Source organism: Camelus ferus, chromosome 11 (assembly GCF_009834535.1).
Source record: "Camelus ferus isolate YT-003-E chromosome 11, BCGSAC_Cfer_1.0, whole genome shotgun sequence".
In the NCBI taxonomy this organism is placed as follows: domain Eukaryota; kingdom Metazoa; phylum Chordata; class Mammalia; order Artiodactyla; family Camelidae; genus Camelus; species Camelus ferus.
The window spans coordinates 46,252,579-46,274,368 of record NC_045706.1 but is presented as its reverse complement, the minus strand read 5'-3'; the positions used below and the strand labels follow the sequence as shown (position 1 = coordinate 46,274,368).

The following is a 21,790-nucleotide window of genomic DNA, read 5'->3' as shown; positions in this document are numbered from 1 at the left end:
TTGGAGCCACATGGTGTTCAAGAAAAATGAAATCAAAATAGAATGAAATAAAATAAATGCCCAAGATAGACAAGCATGCTGATATGCCACATTGAACTGTTCCTGGGGTGACACTGGAATGCAAGGAAATTAAATGAATTCACACTGGAATAAAAAGTAAAGCAGAGATTCATGTTTGAGTAGCTCCATGGACAAGAAAAAAAGAGATTTCCTGTAGTCACCATCAAAGATGAATGCTCTATAAATTACAAAGTTTAAAGCTGGTCCTTAATCTTTGAAATTTAGCTTCAGTGTTCCTTGTTCTTTGAGATTTTTCTGAGTCACCGAGGTTTGTGGTTATTTACATTTCTAGACATATGAAAATCCAAATTATATTATGATTATGGGACTCTCCCACCAGAGTGTGAGGTGTGGACAGGGACTGGCCCAGGGCTGTGTCAAATGAAAGCCCTTGGTGCGTAAGGAAACAACCTTAAAACATTCTAGCTGAAGAATCAAAGCATCTATCATCAATACTTGTACCAAATCAACAGATATGCGAAATGATTTGAACTTAAGATTTTTAAAAATCTGAGAGGGCAACATGGCTTTAATTTCAGTGTGTACACATACATGCGTGCACACACAAGCCATTTTTCAGACAACTTGCTTTGGGGAAAGTGACACTGAGCTTTATATAGTTTAAGAGCACCAAACACCTAAGGGACCATGTTTGAAATGTTTCATATTATATCAAAATATTTCATGAACCAAATGTACAGGTGTGCACTGCATTACCAATTAGATTAAGAGTCTGAGCAGGAACAAAAAATAGCTCCCCTTTTGAAATACACAACTGTATAAAATTCATGTTTTCTTCCTTGTGAGCCTCACTACATTTCCAGGTGCCATTGGTTTCAGGGCCTCCACTGTAGAGTTCTGAGTCTTGAGTGCACAGTGGAAGGTGGCCATTTTGCAGAGCAGAAACATTGGAAGAAACATAGGTAGTAGCATGCAGCTTCAGGGGTAATGTATGTGAATTGCTGACTGCTATTTCCTTCCTCCCTTCCTCCCCTCCCTTCCCCCTTTTCTCCCTTCCTCCCTCTCTACATCTCTCTCTCCTCTCCATCACCCTTTTTCTCTCTTCCTAACACCAACAGGTAAACTTCTGTCAACATTCCTGAGTCTTCAGTCACTTGGTTTCTGCAGTAATGCGTATCCAGAACCTTTATGCTGACCTTCACTCTACTTTGTTGTGCTCAAGGAATTACTCAAATTATAATAAGAATAAAAAGATTTCATATTAAAAATGAATCTGCCTGTTTCCACTTACTAGATTATAGACTCTGAGAAGGCAAGAGCCCTTGTTGGCGTGGAGTAGGCGTACACAGAATGCAGGCTGGCTGAGGGAGTGAAAGAGAAAGCTATCTTTTTTCAGTTAAGTATTATCTTTTGTAAATTGCTTCTGCAAAAAAAAAATTCTTTAAAAGGGTTGAAAAAAAGCAGTGTTTCCCCCAGATATTGTCTGTGGAATTTTGGTCTCATTGGATATTAATATATAAGGTAAAATCAATTATGAATACTGCAGACAGTTTTAAAGTCAAGCACTTTTTCAAACAGAGGACACATCAGAGCATCTAATATACCTTAATCATGAATTTCTAAGATGGCTTATAGTATACAGTATTTCTAAAATCTGTTTGACCATGCGGCCCTTCTTGGAAGAACATTTGAAAGGATAGTGTTTGGGGAACTGATTTTGGGACTCCTGTCATAAATTATTACTGCAACAATAATAAATAATAAATCCATCTTTATTCGGCATTTGGAATGTGCCAAGCACTGAGGTTAGTGTTAATGTTATAGAGATAAATAAAAGTGTCTGCCCTTGAGGAGCTCAGGTGTACATAGAACAGATAAATTGTGGTGTCAAATTGCAAGTGATTTACTAAAGGTATGAAATGAGTGCCCAAGGAACAAATATGCAGGAAATAGCTGACCAAGCAAGAAGTTAGAACTCGCTGTAAAGAGAATGTAAGTTAATTCATTAGCTGCTTTCTTATAACAAGTAGTATGCAGGCATCCTGAGGGCACCTAAAATGAAAGAGGGTTTTTCTTTAGAGCGGTAGGTACGAAAAGCAGAGGTGAGACATTTGCTTCTTGGATTTGCCTGTTGCCATTTCTGCCTTTTATGAGTGTGCCATTACCACTGTCATTTAAGGATGGGGAGTGGCTTAATAGACAAGCTCTGGATAGAGAGTCAGATAACCAATGGCTGTGCATATTTTGTATTGTTCCTTTTCCAACATTAATTGCTACTTCTTTTGATAATGGAGCCTCAACTTTGATTAGGAGCACTACCCTCCCTCCATAGTGCATCTCTGTGGTTCAAGTAGGCTCAAACTATCATCTACTCAAAGGAAAGCTAATCAGCATATTCCACCTCTCTATGTAAAGAAATGGATTCAGTGTCAAGATTCAAGCCAGGGAGCCTCAATGTTGGCTCAAATGTGATGAAACGCATGCAGAAGGGAAGCCCTCCTTCTACTAGACTTGAGGCTGATGGAATATAAATCTGAAGTTTGCAGGGCAACTCTCTGGACAGAGCCTGCCTAGGAATAAAGCCAATGTGGAAGAGTAGTGCTGAGAGATGGAAAGAGAGGGACACTTGGACATCAGTTTTGAGCGTTTGGCTCCAGCTTTATTTGAAAATATTTTTGAGCTTCTCATTTATATAACAAGCTACATTTCATTTTCTTTTAAGCTCATTTGACTTGAGTTTTTGCCTTTAGCCACAGGATATATACAACAAATTGTATTAACTAGTTGTTTAGTAGTGGGCCTCTTGTCAAGTCCTAGTCTTTGAACAGGGAAGGACTTCAGTTTCCCCACCTATCCTATAAAATAATTGGACTAGACAGATAAGTAGATTTCATACTTTGGATTAGAGCATACCTACTTTTTTTTTTTTACTGGGAGCACTAGGTCATATCAGTGTATAAAACACATAAAGTAAAATGCTTTTATTGAATCAAAAGTATGGATTTCAAGAAGCCTACTTACATGACAGTAACAGCTTAAAATTCTGGACAGTATGTCCTCTAAGATTTTTTCCAACTCTAGTATTTTATGATTCTGAGTCTATGAGGCTTTGTTAATATCCATGTACATGTTTACAGTGAAATTCATGAAGTTTAAAGGGATGATTTTAGCTAATAGGGGGATAATGAGATGGCCGCTAGTACATGGGAATTCTGGAGTTAAGATTTCCAGAATTAACTCAACTAGCGTACCAGTAGCAGCACCAAGAGTATACACTTTTGATTCTGGTTATTAACTGTGTTTTATTTGAAAAGGTATGATTGGCTGAGCAGGGAAATAACTGACATGCACATGATTTTGTGTGTGGTTGATCAGTTCTACGCAGAGTTCTGACTGAAATGGTTGGGGAGCTATTCCTTTTACCTTGTCTGTGAGTAAGACTTTCATTTCCAAAATAGATTAAACCAATATGCTGAATGATCCATTTGTTTTCACATTGCATTTGGATTACATTACCAGAGAAATCAAAAGGTCATTTTCATTTTGGACTCTGGAAAGGTGACTTGTTACTCATGTTTTTATTTCCCAGTTCTTAGTTTTGATGATGAGGAAGGAAAAAGAGAATGCTAGTAGTTTTTGATTAGTCTTACCATGAATTCATTATTTTCTGACTATGCCTGCTGGGCTTTAGACTCTAATTGATCTGCCAACATGGTAAAAAAAAAAAAATTGAATTTAGTACAACCACCATACAGTGTTTGATACTGCCATTTCAGAAGAGGAAACTTCAAATCTTTGGAAGCTTTTCTAAGCTTAAGGCATCAGAAATCCCATGACAGACCATTGGCGCAGCATAATAAATAAAATAACTTCTCATTGTAAAATAAAGAAAAAAGATAAAAAAGATTTCCATGACTTGTCATTTTCATAGATTAACCTCAGCCACAGCTCTAAATGATAGTAATCATGAAAACAGTGATGGTTACAGTAATTATATAATAACTCAGTGCCTTCATCTACCTAAGGTTATCATAATGACAATTTTGATTTCAAGTAATGGAGTCTACATTTTATTCCAAGAAAATAAACTGAATTAATCTTTCTGGAACCTGGTAAACAGCCTTTATTTGTTTAAATCATATTTTCATAATACCATACCTAGTTCTACTGCAGAAAACTGCTTGATAAAAGCTTCTGGTTATTAACATTCAGAGTAGTTTTTGCTCAAAAAAACTTAACATTAAAGTACTTAAGAATTCAAAAATCTTTTAGGGGAAAAATAGAAGCAAAGTGGCTGCCAGCTGAGTGAAACCAATGGCCTCTAAACATGCCTATTAGCAAACCAAAGGCACAAGTACAGTGTATCTAATCTTCAAGTTTATTCTTGGAACCATAGGAATAAAACTACCTAAGAGGGGACAACAAAGTAAACTTTTTATTTTTACATGTTAAATTTTTTACACCAGAAAGACCTGAAAGCATATTTGAGAAAATAACAATCTGCTATTATCTTAGGCTTTTTTCATTTATCTTTTAACCAACTTGAAAAAATGTAGTTATTACTTCTGAAAAAATACTTCTCTTCTTTCCACCCCTCTGTGTACAGAAGCACAAACAGACATGTTGTTTTCTTGCCTTTGACAGTGATCTTCTACTTTTGCAACTTCCAGTAACACTCTAAAGGCAAAACTTTAAAGATACAGAGTAATTTTAGCATTTTTCTATCTGTAAATGTATAGCATTTTGCATGTTTACCAATGTAAAACAAAATCTTTAAATGTTATGAAGAAAATTTTTGTAGCCAGTTGCCTCATATTTTTACCTTTTATGCTGTTACCAACAGACATTACATTTTGGGCTATAATGATACTCATGTTACTGGAAAATGCAAAAAACATTTCTTTGTCATTGTCATAGTGAAATGAAAAATAGACTTACTGGGAAATAAACTCAATATTTTATGTATTATGTATTCAACTATTTAGTATGTACATATTCATGTGATAGTACCTACCACATAGTAAGTGCTTAGTAAATGTTAATTATGATGAATATTTATCTAATGTGTTTAATTCTTCTTGCACTTTTAATGGAGTGGCTGCTAAAGCTTTTTATTTAAAAGTATGAGTTTCTGGCGTAGTTCCAGTGCTCTCTAAATGTAACTGTTTCATTGGTCTCAAACTGGTAGGGACACTTTCTGAAAAGCTACATTGAGATCAGTGCAGCAGAAGATAATGTATCCAGCAAAGCATGCAAGCAGCATGTGCTGCCAGTCCAGTCTTTCTCCTTATGTACTTCCTCTTCTCTGCCTAGATTTGGATCCCCCTCCCCATATTTTTTCCCCTGTGGGTGCTTGAAGTCCAGCTCAAACGCCTGCTTACTGAAGAGTTAACTTCTCTTTATTTTTGGCTTCTTTGGTATCTCCACCATGACTGGACTATATAGTTCTAGCACTTTTATAATTTGACATTGCCTGTGTTGCTTCCCTTACTGGTATGTATGTGTATGTACACATGACGCACACACTCATGTATATACATAAGTATGTGTCTCAAAAATATCATGATTTCAAAAGTACAATGTCATGATCAAGTGTCATATTTAATTAAATCTGATGTATGTTCATGGAATATGAATAAAGTGAAGGATAATTAGAAGGATAACAATCTGTCAAAATTATATCAAGCTTTCAAAAATCATAAAGGCTGACTGAGTTACATATTCTCTTGCATTAACTGTGTCACTCCTCTCCTCTTTTCAGGAAAATAATCTAGGGTAACTTTCATTATCTAGGAATGGATTGCCTTATTCTGTGTAGATTTGTGAAGAATGTTTACAAAAATTTCCTCTATAAGGAATATTATATAGTCTTGGTTCCTGCTTTCTCAAGTGTTACTTTAAAGTACACCAGTTGGAGTAGTCATGAAAAGTGAAAGCATGTCATAAAAGTAGATGATAAAGCATACATTTAAAATGTATATAGTTATATTTAATAGGGATAAATGATGTGATTGCAAAGATCAAGATTTTAGAAGGTACTGATGACATTCTTGCTACAAAAAACTTTGTTTCTCTTTGAAATTGTCTTCATACTCTCCACCTCTCCCTATTTCCACTGATACTGCTGATTCAAATGCTTTTTTTCTTCTACAAACTACCTACCACAGTCTTCTTTACATTGTTATCCCCATCACTGGCTTCTACGTGCTCCAATTCATCCTTCACATTACTGCAAATGACAGTATAAAATAGAAATGAGGTTCAGCTGTGAGGTAGTAGCTGAGATTTGTATCTTACTGTAAACAACTAGGAAAGTGGGCAAAATATGACAGGACGTGTTTTCAGACATTGAGCATTAGGCAGCAGAGAACTACAGTACTTGCCAAAAGGAAACAAACCCATTGAGCATTGAGAGAGCCCATATTTCAACCTAGAGGCACTTTCCAAACAATGGTGAAGTAATGGCAATCAAAGGCAAAGCATGAAGTTCTTTGATTCTTACTTAATTGAATAGTTAAAAACTAAAGTCTGAGAGGGTTAAAGAAACTGTAAATTGTAGGCAAGAATAACAGAGGAGGAAGGTACAAATTAAAATCTTCCAGAAATCTGCATGGGTTTTCTATTGTCTATTACTGTGTTAAAGCTACATATGCAAAAGGTGAAAATTTATGAAACTGGGCCAAGAACAACCAGGAAAATGAAAGTAGAAAAACTTCCAGAGCTTACACTGGGCTGGGGGATTTTTTTAATCAAACCAGCCAGAATGGAGAATCATTTTTGAATGTTTATTGCATTCAGTGGAGCCCAAATGAGGGTCTTATCTAAGTGATAGTGCTAAACTATAGTGAAGGCTACTTTAAAATGTATAATGAAGATAAAGAAACAAGACTTTGAAAAGATTAAATTTACCCTCAAGTAAGTTAACTGCCTACCATAAAAACTCATCTAGTACTCTTTGAAAGAAGACGGCAGAATGCAACACTCGATAATATAAAATTCAAGATCGTCAGCATCCAGTTAAGATATTAGACACAAGAAAATAATATGTGATTCCAAAATAAGGAAAATAAGTCCATAAAGACAGTACCAGAAAAGATAATGGATGTAAAGTATCTGTTATACATATGCTAAATGTGCTCAAGATTTGGAGAACATGAACATAACAAGAAGGTAAAGAGATAAAAAGGACCAAATAGAACTTCTAGAGATGAAAAATTTCATCTAAAATGAAAACTTCACATGATCAAATTAAAAGAAATTTAGGCACTGCAAAAGACAAGATAGGTGAACTTGAATCTCATTGAATTGAAGCACAAGGAGAAAAACAGAAATGAAAATGAACAGATCCTTGGTGACATTGGGGACAACATTAAGCAGTATAACATGTATAAGTAGAGCTACAAGATTTTTGAAAAAATGACTGAAGATTTCCCAAGTTGATCAAAACAACAAATCCACAGATTCATGAAGCTCTGTGAACCTGATTTAGTATAAACACACTCTAAGACACATCATAACTAAAACTGCTAAAAATTAATAATCTTTTATTGCCTTACAAACAGCTGATTAATTTCATACAGCAGAGACAAGAATTATCACAAATTTCTCATCAGAAACAATGCTAGCCAGTTAATAATAAATAGAATGATAAAGTGAAATACCTAAAAAGTACATAATTAACCCAAAAGATATCAAGAAGTGAGACAATGAGGAACAAAGAGCAATGGGACAAATAGACAATAATATCAGGATAGTAGATTTGACTTCAAGCATATAAATAAATAATTAATATGTAAATAGCTTAAGTGCGCCAATCAAAAGACAGTCAAATTAGATGAAAAAGCAAGATCCAACTACATAATCTACAAGAAACCTACTTTAATGTGAAGGCATTCATAGGTAAAGTAAATCGATGGAAATGATATACCTTACAAGTACTTATTTTAAAGAAAGAGGGGCAAAAGCTGTATTAATATCAGACTAATGTCCCTTCTATTCATACTTCACTGGGAATTTTTATCATGAATCAGAGCTGTGTTTTTCTGTACCTAAATTTGGCTGATTGAATTCTCTTGGCATCTCTGTTGAAAATCAAAGTAAAAGGTTTGGGGTTTCAACAAATGACACTAGAACAACTAGATGTTCACATGGAAAAACAAACACTTCCCTATCTCATACTGTATACAAATTCAAAATGAATAGTAAATATAGCATAAAAGTTAAATTTATAATGTGTCTATAAGATACTGTGCCATGTAAGATAATATGGCAGCCCTGGAACAGGCAAATTATTTTAGATAGGACCAGAAATTTCACAAATTATAAATGTGAAAATTGATAAATTTCATGTAACTAAAAATTAAAAACTGCTTTTGAAAGATATCATTAAGAAGATTAAAGGGCCAACAAATTTGAGAACCTAAAAAAATGGATAATTTCCCAGCAACATACAACCTACCAAGATTGAATCATGAAAAAATAGAAAATCTGAACACACCAATAAGAAGATTGAATTAGTGATCAAAAACCTCCCAATGAACAAAAATACAAACATGCTTCTGGATATCATTTCTTCAATATCTATAATTTCTAATGTGACTTTCAGACTTTCAATTATTTAAGTCATATTTTTTTATTTCCTACTTTTGTCTAATCTCTTTTCTCTGAATCTCTTGTTTGACTTCTGTTTACAAACAAGGATGCTAACTTTTTTAGAGTGTAGAGAATCTGCTCAACTCCTCTGCTCTTTCCCCATTTCCTTTTGTGATGCATATTCTTTGTGTGCATTTTTTTCAGTCCTTCCAAACTATTGAATGGGAGAAGGCATATTTTTTTTCTGTATAATTCTGTGTGAAAGGGTGTAGGGTAAGGACTGTCTAAATGTTAGAATCAGGTGTGTGGTCTTGGACACCCTGTCGCTAAACCTGTTAAGACACCTCCTTACTAAGTCTTCCTGGGGGCTTAACTCAGTCTTTGACTCTAGCGGTTCAGTGAGGCTCCTAGTAGAGCACCTGAAGTCAGAGGCTCTGTATTGTGGTCTGAGAATTATAGCTTTTTCTCTAGTCCTCTCACTTCTGGCAGTCCCTGGCAGATGTCTGATACTTGATGAAGAAATGTCAGAAAATAATATCTATATGTAATCATTCACTATTTTAAATATTATATGAAAACTGAGAAGTGCTATTGAATATTCAAGTGTTTCAAAATACTTCAGAATTTAAAAACATGAGGACATACATCCACGTGCCTGATAATAAAAAATACTTCATCTGGTTTTGTATCAGCTAGAGTATGTGGGTCAATATCTTGTTATTTTTCTTAACCATGTATTAAAACTACGTCCCTGCAAATATATTCTTTATGTCAGGATGAAAAGTGAGTGTCCTTAAATTTTGACACTTTGGTTAGTATTCTTGTTATATAGTTGAAGAAAACATATTTATGAAAATTACTGTAAAACTTTAAAAATTATCTCTTTAGTTTTAATCAGATTCCAGCTTATATTTTGGGGGGGGAAAGTTATTTTCTCTGCTAGTAAGTGATAGTCATTCCTCAGAGATGAGACAGGCAGTTTCCACAATATCTGTTCAGATTTATTTAGCTACTAGTTTCTTAAAAATAAAACATTAAGAAACATATCAAACAAGTTATAAACTATGATGGAAACCACTGAGTGTTGTGTTCAATTTATCTTTTCTCACTACTGCCTACACTTTTTACAGGTGTGGGCTCCAGGCAGCCTCGTTTTATCTGCCTTTAGCTTAGTTATGAAGAGTGAAAACTTAATCAAACTTGGGCTGATCAAATGTTCATTCTCATGATTCTGGAATTAATTGAATAGAGATGTAAAAGCTCGGAAGCAATGATGCAGCTGTTTACTTTCATATACAGTGAAGATCTGCAGAGACCAAAGATGAGAGATGTAGAGAAAATATTCCCAGATTGTTAGTGTTCTGTTTCTTGGTTCTTTTCCTTTCTTATGACTCACATAGAGAAAAGACTTTGGGTTACTCGAGAGTCCAATGTTTCTTTATAATTGATGATTGCCTTATAATAAATAGACTCCTGCGCTTTTCTTTGTACTCATTTTTCTTTTGCATCCTTCTGCTGCTTCTTGAAACCAGTGGGAGTTGGTTCTGTTATTTTCAACTAGAATCCTGATTTATAAATATCCACACACTTTGAAGAAACATAAAATGAAGTAACTTGTTATTTTTGCTAAGCAAAGGAATAAACAACAATAAAATGCAGTATAAAGCAGTTTTGAGATTTATATTTGAGTATTTCTCTGATAAGAACAGATTTGGGCAGAGGAGAGGAGAGAAATAAACAAATTTTTTGGAAGCACAGATTTGTTCTGCTTATGTAAGTCTGAATCAGCAATTTCGATAGCATACATAAGTAAAATAAATTCATTATTTAAAGTAATATTGAGTCATGTGGCATAAGTCCCAATTGTAGGTGAGTAGATTTTACACTGGGTTATAATACCATATTTACTCCCCACTCCCTGCTGTCTGGGATCAAGGTTACTGAAGTCCTTGAAAGACCATGTATGGGGGTCCTCATCTGTTTCTGTTGGAGTGGAGGGAAGACTTCTGTTTCTGTGCAGGTACAGGGCTATCTAGGTTTTATTTCATTTTCCTGGGATGTCCAGGAACCCATAAGATTTCCTTAAGGGTATTCACATAAACTAGTAGGAATGTGATCTTCTCAGGAGAGCCTCTCTTCACAAGACTCCTTTTATGTCAGACCTGAAGCCTCCCCTTTAAGAATTTCTTCCAAGAGAGACAGCACAAAATTTTTGTAGTTTTCCATGGATTAAGCCATCATAGTTTGTTGATGAGTCTCAGGATTGATCCCCCAGTTACCATTTTTGTGAGTGGCTGATGAGAATGACTCCCATGTGTCCTCATTCTTCAGTCTTGTCCATTTCAGTGATTTCCTGGAAGGAGTTTGCAGTTGTGGTGAGCTTTTATGACACGCTCCTGCCATCTTCTACTTACTCATTGTGCATGGAGAAACAGAGAAATGGTCTCTTGAATTTTATTTATACAAATCTCTGGTGGCATCTCATTGGTTACAAAACAACTCTACAATCACAACAATTATCAGACTTCCCTTTCAACTTACAATCAGCGATATCAGGCCCATATATTATGATATTTCCCATCAATTACCCAAAAGCCGGTTTATGTGTCCTTTGATCCTGCAGGCCCCTAGTCAGATAGCCAATTACCTTTAACTGTCTTGTAATTGCATGTATTATTTCCCTTCAGTAAACCAGACTGTATATCTAATTTATATGTGAATTCCATCACTTCAGGCTTACAGTGTTATCTTGAGATAGTGTTGAATTTTTACCTCTTCCCATTTTTCACGAAAGAATTTCCATCTTACGCTTTCTGGTTAAGGTTTTCCCTTCTGGGCCACCTCTGTTTTCATTATGTAACTTCTTGTCTCAGGCAGTATGACTGCATATCTTTTTTTCTCATTTAGCCAATCTTATTCTGTAACAATTCTCAATATTCTACTATTTTGCAGAGATAAATGTTTATTGCCCATGTTAGTTTTGGGTAAGTTCTATATATGTGACTAAGCAACAACAAAAACTGAAATAACATCCCTTCCACTTTTTAGCCTACGTTAATTTCCCATTGTATCCTGTGGATAATTATTTGCTTAGATATTTATAGAATTTAGTGTTATTATTTTAGTATTGGAATAAGAGAACAACTAGTATTCTCAGTTTCCAGTATAGGGAGGCAGAATTCTGCCTGAAATAGGGTTTATTTCCAATCATGCGTATTACAGATGATAATTAGTACACATGTAAAGGCTCAGTTGATTTTTACTAAATAAATACATGAATGAACATATTTTGAAAACTAGTTGCAATTAATAAATTGATTAATTAGTTGCTTAACAAATATCCCAAATAGTAAATAGTTTATAAGAGCAACTTGTGTTGTATGTTTAGTTATCTCCAAAGTGTGGATTTTAGTTTCTGAACATTTGGTTTCTTAATCAGACATGTCTGAAATTAACAATTAGTTTTTCTTAGTTTTCAGATGAGCTCACCTTGGGATGTCATGGAAATTGTCCTTGTACACTTGAGCTATGCCAGATGATATTATCAGGTGTCAGGCCCATTGTATTTCAAGTTGGGTAGGTTGTGTACTGCATTAACTCCACGGGTACTGTATATCTATAATCTATGTGAGTACTTCTCTTGGAAGTGTGTAGTATACAACCAGTGTGGCTGTAGGTAGTAATTCTTGCCAGAAGCTTAATCAATGAATTATTTTAAGCCATGAAAATAGAGTGCTAGTCACTGATACTACCTAATGACCACTGGATGTTTTAAATTAGTGAAAATCTGCTTTGTTTGGATTTCCTCTTTCCAATTTTAAATTTGTTTTATGCTCATGAGATCAAATGGTTTGATAGAACTAGATTGGCACACAGAAAATTTGTACGCCTTGGTTCCCTGGGAAACCAGGCTAAAAATAGTTTTCTTGGCACATTTGGTTTCCTATAATGAGGGCCAATATAAGAATTCAAATGCCGTAATGTAGCTTATAAATCCCAAGAAATCATTATATTAAGACAATTTAAAGGCACTTTTGCAGATACTCAGATTGGAAAGCATTTCAGATATTTGATGAATCTAATGATTTTTGAGGTCTGTCTTGTGTGTATGAATGTTTAAGTGTAACTGTTTTTTACTTATTGGATTAAAAAAAGGAACATACCTGAAAATTGATGTATAGGTTCTGGGCAGATACCAGTAATAAAGTTTCCCAAGATATGGATGTTCCAGGATTTCTAGTTAAAACTAGTTTTTAAGATGTGTATTATAAATTAATGGTTTATATAAAGCTTGGAATCAAATAGTTGATTATTATCATTAGTATTCACACTTACTGCAATGTTAAATTCCCTTCTTGAAAGCCTTTTGCTATATTTTATTTATGAATCTATTTATTTGTTTATTTAACAGATAACTTGACAAGCACTGCTTGAATATTGAACATTTGTTCATTATTTAGTAAATAAAGTTTTAAAGGTAAAGTTTCCAAATGTAGCACATAACAAGTTGCACAATTTCTTCATAAACTTGGAACATACGTTGTGTTCCCTAAAACTTTTATATGTTATCAATCTAATTTTAATATTTCTTTTTGCACATTGCCTTACTTTAAGAAGACATAATGTCCATTGAACATATGAAAAATGTTTAAGTACATTAAAATAAGAGTAATTAGATAAATGTCTGTCAGATTGGTGAAAATTAAATATGATGACACATTGTATTTGTGAGATTGTGGGGAAACAGGTACTTTGATATACTGCTGCTGAGAATGCAAACTAATACAAGACTTCTAGAAGGCAGTTTACCAATATACAATGCTTAAAACCAAATGTATGTCTCCCCAAAATTCATACATTGAAATCTAATTCCTAATATAATGACATTTAGAGGTGGGGCCTTCTGGAGGTGAAGGTTATGAGGGAATAGATTAGTGCCCTTATAAAAGAGACACTAGGAAGTTTCCTTGCCCCACTTGCCATGCGAGGACTCAGTGAGATGGCCATCTGTGAACCAGAAAGTGGGCCTTCCATAGGTACTGAATCTTCTGGCACCTTGATCTTGGATGTCCCATCTTCCAATACTGAGAAAATTTTCTGTTGTTTAAACCACCTATTCTATGGTATTTTGTTATAGCAGCATGAACAGCCTGAGACACAAATTGGTGCTGAGGACTGGGGTACGTCTCTTACAAATACCTAAAAACTGAGCAAGTGTCTTGGATCTGTTACAGGGAGAGGCTGAAAGAATGGACTATTAATAAGAGCAATTCTGGTGAGAAGCCAGAAGGAAAAGAGGAGAACAGTCAGTAGAGAAAGTCTCGTCGTAGAGAGAGCTTCAACATTCTACCTGAGCTGAATGTTGGTAGAAATAAGGACAGTAAAGACCACTCTGAGAGGTCTCAGACAGAAATGAGGAACATGTTATTGGAGACTTATATAAGTGAGAAAGAACTCAGCTGAATTGTGTTAATGTCCAAGTATATTGTGGAGGGTAGTACTTGGGAATGATGAAATTGTACATTTAGCTAAAAAAAAAAAAAAAAAAACAACCTTCTAAGCAAAGTATTGAAGTGACATCCAAGCAAAGTACCTAGGCAACACCTCCTGATACTTACAGTAAATTGCAAGAAGAGAGAAATGATTTGAAGGTGGAATTGTTAACCAAAAAGGAAGTAGAACGTAAAGTTTTGGAAAATCCTCAGCCAATCCATGTTGTGAAAAATAAGAAATCTTGTTCGGGAGTGAACACTAAGGGTGTGACCAGGAAGCAGAACAGATGAAGACATCCATCAAAAAAAAATATGCAATTAAATTTTGATGTTGTAGTTTCACTTCTGGGAATTTTTCCTGAACATACACTGCCATAATGTGAAAATAAAAATACACATATTTATTTATTAGGAACTGTTTGTCACTGCAAATTATTGGAGACAATCTAAATACCCATATGGGTAAAATTAGTTTAATAAACTATGGTACATTCACACAAGTGAAGTTCTATGCTGTTGTTAAAAAAAAAAAAAGAATAAGAAAAATCTTTCTGAACTGATACAGGGTGATTTAAGATATTGTTAAATGAAAACAGAAAATTGCAAGAGAGTATCTACAATGTGGTACTATTTATGTTTAAAAAAAGAACATATAAGAAAAATATATATACATATCTGGTAATTTATGCAAAATGAAATACAAAGAGTAACTATAAACTAATGAATTATCTTCAGAGGTTGAATGGGAAGAATGTGGAAAGAATGAGGTAATGGGAATGAGGCATAAGAGACGAGGGAGAAGTGATACATCTCTGAATACACCTTAAAAAAAATTGTTCTGATGCTTGAAGCCATGGTAATACTTCATATATCCCAAAATATAAATAAATAAAATTCAATAGAATTTTAATTGGTGGTAAGATTGAAGACAAAATATGAAGAGTGACAAACTAAATCTAACAAGAACTACCAATAAATTTTATAACCACACTAAATGTGGGAAGAAAATAACTAACCTAAGTTTTGAACAGCATTTTGACTATATACTTTGAGGCTAAAGACAAAAAGATCTGTGAACAAACATTATGCTCTTTATACTCACAAAATAACTGTGAACCAGTATATCATAATATAGGTATGCTATACAAGTATGCAAATATTAAACTCATTTCTCACAGGGCTATGGAGATCCGTTGTGAGACTATGAGGACAGAGCAAATAAGTACATATATTGTGAATAATTAGAGCTGGATTTCTCACTCAAAGGAGAGACCTATAAGTAAGGAAACAGGGAAGGTTAGTGAACTCCTCTGATCTGTATGTATGTCTCTTTCTCAGTATGTATATTACATATGCACATGTACATAGTGAGATATAGATGCATTGTATATATGCATACTTGCATACATGCATGTACATAAATGTATAATGGTGACTATATTTATATTGCATAGATATATACATATATGTACGTATGCACACGTGTAGATTTGTGTATATGCAGTATGTGTAGATAATACACACTTCTCTCTCTCGCTTTCTACTAGCTCTGTCAACTGAGTAGATCACGAAACAATCACAGTTCAGTACCAATGAAATTACTGAAACAAAGCTGAACTAGTAAAAATATAAAAATGACCCTGGAATATATATTATTGTCCTAGAAAATAATGAAGTGCTCACAAAATGAAGAGAGCTTGCTGACAGACATCGAAATCCACACAAAAGGACTTCCAATGGCCACATATGGGGCACTTTGAGAAAAATAAATGATTATGGGTATTTTATACCCATAAAATAAAACAAATATCCATGAGCTCCTAAGAATATAGATAAACAATTGAATAAATAAATGTGGGAGAAAGGACAGATTTTCCTTACAGTAGAATTCTAATTAAATGTAGAAGCAATGATGGAAATAGAAAATGACTCTTTGGCAAACACCACAACAATAATTGTTAAAGGTAAGAATTAGAGATGGATGCTACAATTAATGGGCAAAATTATGAAGAAAAACAGAATATTTGCATGTTCTCAAAGTAACTTCCCTAAAGATGTTTATTAAGTACAACAGGAAAAAAGCAGTATCTTTATATTAGAAAAATCTGGCAGACGTCACTTTAATAAAGTGATCAAGTTAATACCACTAGTAAATAGTCTTATCCACATTCGGTACCTCTTCTACAATGCACTGTGGAGAGGGATAATACCAGAATTTACACGACTAGTTTCTCTGGGGGCCAGAATTTGTAAGTTAACATTTCTTTCCTCATCTAACCAGAGAGAACATCGTGACTATACTGAATATCACAACTGACCCTCTCAATGCTTATTTAATGAATTCTCCTTAATATGACAAGAAGGGGCTTTAAAAAAATTCTCAATTAACTTAAGGATAAAAACAGTTGAGAAGATCTGAAATAACATTCCAAAATTAATGCAACATAATTAGTAATTACACCACTCTTTTTCATGGTCAAGATGGAGGCAGCATGTCAGACTGGAGAGTTCATCCATGGGAAAGGTATTTACATGTCATCCTTCAATTAAATATAAGACAATACTTCCCACACTCAAGTGGAGAGAGATCTTCTGTGGCATGACAAAGACCCTCACAGTACTACTTGGGACACAGAGCTACTCACTGGAAATGAGGAGGAAATTTTTTTCCTACTTGGACAAGGAGACACTGAGATCTTTTAATAAGAAAGGATGTACAAACACCCCACTGGGGAAACCACTGTGAGTTTAGGCAGAATGAATCACCTAAGAGTGAGTGGTAGGACTTGTTTTGCACAGTGATGTCTGAGACAAGAGGTCCCTGTAGATCCAACCTACATTTGGTAAAGATGCCCGAATATGAAATTATAATCTAAAAAGAGCTACTACATAGAGAATTGGATAAGGAAATACATCGTTAGTAGTGAGCATGTGGCTCTCAGACTGTGTAGATTCAATCTTTTGTAGTTTCAGAGGCATTGGTCCTTCCCTATGAATTAATGGGACAGTTTTAGAACTGAACCAACCCCTTTCAGTCTGAATCAGCACCCTAAACTCTTGGACAATTTAGATGAGGACATCTCAAGAGGGAGATACTGGTATCTCTGTAAATATTGACAGATTTTTCTGTGAGCAACTAATTAGGAAAAGGAAAGTTATATCCGTACTGTCAGGCTGAGATCTGAAGCAAGTCACAGAAGAAGCACACAGGTTGAGTTTTATAGTATATCCAGTGGTAAGTGAAATATTTTATTCTCTGGATATAGCACTTAGCCAAGAGTTGCTAGCCCAGTATCTTTTCACTAACTCCAGTCCTGTCTTACATTTTCCTGTCTTAAGTTTTTGGGCCCACATGTATCTTTGTCATGCTGACCTATAACAGAAGTGATTGGTTTCCGAAATCAGCAGTGAACTTTCTTTAAAGAATTCTTTGCAGTTCAGCCTATCTGGCTAAACTGGAGTTAAGAAATCGGTTTCTACCAAGGCTGTTAATATATGTCTGTTTGTAAATGTCTTTGTGCATTCATGCAGTGTCAGAATAGTAGAGGAGAAGTCATGTCTAGGCGAACATGATATTCTCTGCTCCACAGGCTTTGTGAGAAACTAATAAGGTATTTTGTGAGAGAGTGAATGTTGTCTTAAGTGTACTATTACTCAGTGCATGACAGAAGAACATAATCTTTAGAACCAGAAGGAACCAGATTTAAATCTCATCTTTTCTACTTAGTAGCCATGTGACATTGGTAAAGTTAATTAGCCTCTCTCGACCTTAGTTTTCTGATCAGTAAAATAAAATTAATTTTTTCTCATAGGATTAGTGTGAATATTAAATAATAGAATGTGTGGTAGGCAGACTAATTGCCCTCCCAAGACGTGCATGCCCTATTCCCTGGAACCTATAAATATGTTAGATTACATAGCAAAAGAGAAGTAAGTTTGCAGATGGAATTAATATTACTAATCTGCTGACCTTAGAATGGGGAGGTGATCCTGAATTATCTGGGTGAGTCCATGGTAATCACAAGGGCCCCTAAATATGGAAGAAACAGGCAGCATGGAAAAGACTTGACAGGACTTCGTTGGCTTTGAAGATGGATGCCAACCAAGGAATGTCAAGGAATGTGGGCAGCCTCTATAATTTGATCAAGGCAAGGAAACAGAGTCCCCTGAAGACCCTCTAGAAGAAACACGGGAATGCCAATACCTTGATTTTAATACAGTGAGACACATTTTCAATTTTTGGCCTCCAGAGCTGTAATATAATAAATTTGTGTAGTAATTCATTACATCAGCCGTTGGAAATTAATGTAATATATAGAGTTTAGCACAGTGCTTGGTAAATAATTGATATACAATATATTTTACTTCTACTTCTACCTGCTTTCCTCTGTTTTTGGGTTCTCTTCTATCTAATCCCCAGCAAATACTTCTCTTGCAAATCCTGCCCTAAGATGGAGCTTATTCTGGCCACTTCACTTGTAATTTTGCAATTTTCATTTGCACAAAGGGAGAGAGAGTTAAACTCAGCATCACTTGGATCATGAGCTAGAGACCTGTCTTGTAAAGAGCTAGATAGTATATTTTAGGCTTTGCAGTTCATGTGATCTTTGTCAAACTACTTGACTCTGCATTTATAGTAGGAAAGTAGCTGCAAGCAATATATAAACTAATGAGCATGCCTATGTTCCAATAAAACTTTATTTACAAAAACAGGCAGTGAGCCACATTTACTCTGTGGTCTGTAGTTTGCTGGTACATGATTTACACTGTTTCTTTTCATCTCCACACAGGATAATTCTTTCAAGGTTAGGGTGAAGAATGAAGGTGAATCAAATCCTCCCAACTCTATAAAATAATTCAGAAGACTCTGCTTGTTGTTTCTTTCTCATCTGTGGGTTAGAAATCATAAGACGACCAATGACTATAATATCAACAGTAATCATAATTTACAGGACAATGGAGAAGGGCTTCCTTATCTTCTGAAACTCCGCCCTGGACCACAAGGTCATTAGAATTATTTACCTCTTCAAGAAGCTAACTCTGCTACTTCAAAACAGACACCAGTTATCAGAAGTGTGCTAATTTGAAATCCTAAAGTTGCTGTCTTGTGATTTTTCAAAACATAGAAGACTGTCCATTTGATAGACAGTCAGGGAGAATATAATTAGAAACTCCTTTATAAAGGTCTTAATTTCTCCTCCTTGGATTGAGCACTTTCAGTACTTGTGTACTTCTTTGCTTTTTGTCTGTTACCCATTTCCACATGCTGTGTCATTTGCTTTAAAATGTGACAAAGTGATCTGAGCTTAGGATTCTGCTGCTGAGGGAGGCATTATTGATTTCTTGGAGAGTTGCAAGAAGACTTGCAATGTCGCTGTTAAACCTGGCTGACAGATCACAACAGCTTGTGACATCTAATTTACTCTAATGAAATCATGGGGGTTCTCTGGCTCTCAGGCCTAGAGGGGAGGTGAAAGGTCAAGAAAGTGAGAATCCTAAGCAGCCAGGCATGAAGGGCAGTTCATTCTCAAGGTCCAGTCTCATTCTGGGAGGACAGTAGCTGAATTTACCTGCGTTGAGTTAACTGGATTTTCTTAACAAATGGAGCATGATAAATGCTTGATGATCACGGCACTGGTTACAGTTTAATTGCTCGATCAGGAAACCTTATTTTTAGTTTCATTTTGAGGCCCTGCTATTTGTAGTTTTACAGCTAAGAATTTATTAAACAGGGAAAATCTTCTTTATGCTTGAGAATGCTTTTAGCCATCATTTCAATTTGCTAAGACTGTTCTTTCAATAATCTTCCTTAAACCACACAACACATTCAGAGGTTTTGAAGTCAGTTAAGCCCAGTTTCTGCTTAACTGATACTCTTTTATAACTATTTTCATATTGTGCATGACTTTTATGAGGAAGAAACAAAAGGAAAGCAAACAAGCTGATAAGGGGATTTTCTTTTGATTCAGTGACTTTCAGGATTCCTTACAGCCTCAAAATACACAACTCAATATCTAAGCTCATCCATATGTTCCCTGAATGGCCTATGACCTCTGTTTCCTCATGATAAAATACATAAAATAAGTTTTGATAGGCAGGTAGGATGCTTTCAGTATAATATCATGATTCCATATTTGTATTTTTATACATGAGTAGTTAATATTCTAATTGGATATTTGGAGCACATAGTAATTGCTGAATCATATGGGACAAGGTGAATAAAATTCAGCATACGTTTCATACTAAAGCCTCTTGTTCACAAATGCAAAAAAAAAAATTAATTTAGAAGAGTGTTGGGTGCTGTATGAAAGGAGAGAAGGTTATCACTCCCCTTGACAAGGAAGAGGCCCTTGGGCCTGACAACACACAAGCAGTTAAGGCATTGCCACCTACTTCTTTCATCTAACCATCGTTTTTTTCAATTAAAAAACCCACAAATTTAAAACAAAAAAGTGTTGGAACAGATGTTCATATAAACTGCATTTTATTTTCAGTGCCATCATGTCCTTTTCATGGAGTAACAATGACCCATTTAACTCTCTGAATCTCAGTTTCTTCATCTTTAAAATGGGGTTTGTAATGCAGAGACTATTCATGGGCGCCTACTTGCCCATAGACATAGGCATTTTTACATGTGCTGTCTAATTACTCCTGACAAATCTGAGGAAGATATTATCCTCAGTCTGCGTATAAGAAAACTAGGCAGAGACTAAATGAGTTTTGCTAAGTTTGATGACTAACGCATACCACAGTGGAAATTGAAATCTAGGTCTTCTAATGCCAAGCAAAATTTTTTTCCATGGAGTATCAGCTGCTTCTCACAGGCTTTGTCCGAGGAGCAAATTATAGACCTCAAAAATTAGGTATCTGTAAACATGCGGTAAAGTTATTAATTGTTTTGACAATAATTCTTACATGGGTAAATTTTGAAAATCAACATATTGTATTTCACATTATAATTACAATATTAGCCTGACTTTTCTTTAGACTAAAGTACTAAGAATTATGGAAAGTGCTTAATGAATAACCACACTTAATCCTCCCTACAAACCTACAAGGAAGGTATGAGTAATTCGCATTTTACATTTAAAGGATCTGAGCAGCATGACTTTGAATTTCAAAATCTAATTCACTGTTTTTTAATTGAAGTATAATTGACTTACAATATTAGTTTAGGTATACAGCATAGTGACATTATTTTTATACATTACCAAATAAGTCTAGTTACTATCTGTCACCACATGAAGTTATTACTCTATTAATGACTGTATTCACTATGCTGTACATTACATCACTGTGACATTAATTTTATAACTGGAAGTTTGTATCTCTCAAGGGTATAGAGAGGGTTCCATTTAAAAATTTTTGAGGACCCTCCTTACAGTTTTCCATAGTGACTGTACCAATTTACATTCCCACCAAAAGTGCACAAGGGTTCCCTTTTCTCCACATCTTCACCACCACTAGTTTTTTATTTGTTTGTCATTTTTTGATGATAACTATTCTGACAGGTGTGAGGTAATATCTCATTGTAGTTTTGACTTGCATTTCCCTGATGACTAGTGACAATGAGCATTTTTTACATATGCCTGTTGGCCATCTGTATGGCTTCTTTGGAAAAATGTCTTTTCAGGTCTTCTGCCAATTTCTTACTTGAATTGTTTAAGTTGTATGAGTTCTTATAT

At 34.9% G+C, this 21,790-nt stretch overlaps 1 non-coding gene across 1 annotated transcript; it reads left to right on the top strand.

The window, feature by feature from the left end:
• Positions 1–20,402: 20,402 nt before the first annotated feature.
• On the top strand, positions 20,403–20,523 carry LOC116667388. Its single transcript, XR_004324277.1, has one exon. It is a non-coding gene; the product is annotated as a U6atac minor spliceosomal RNA (small nuclear RNA).
• The last annotated feature ends 1,267 nt before the right edge of the window (positions 20,524–21,790 follow it).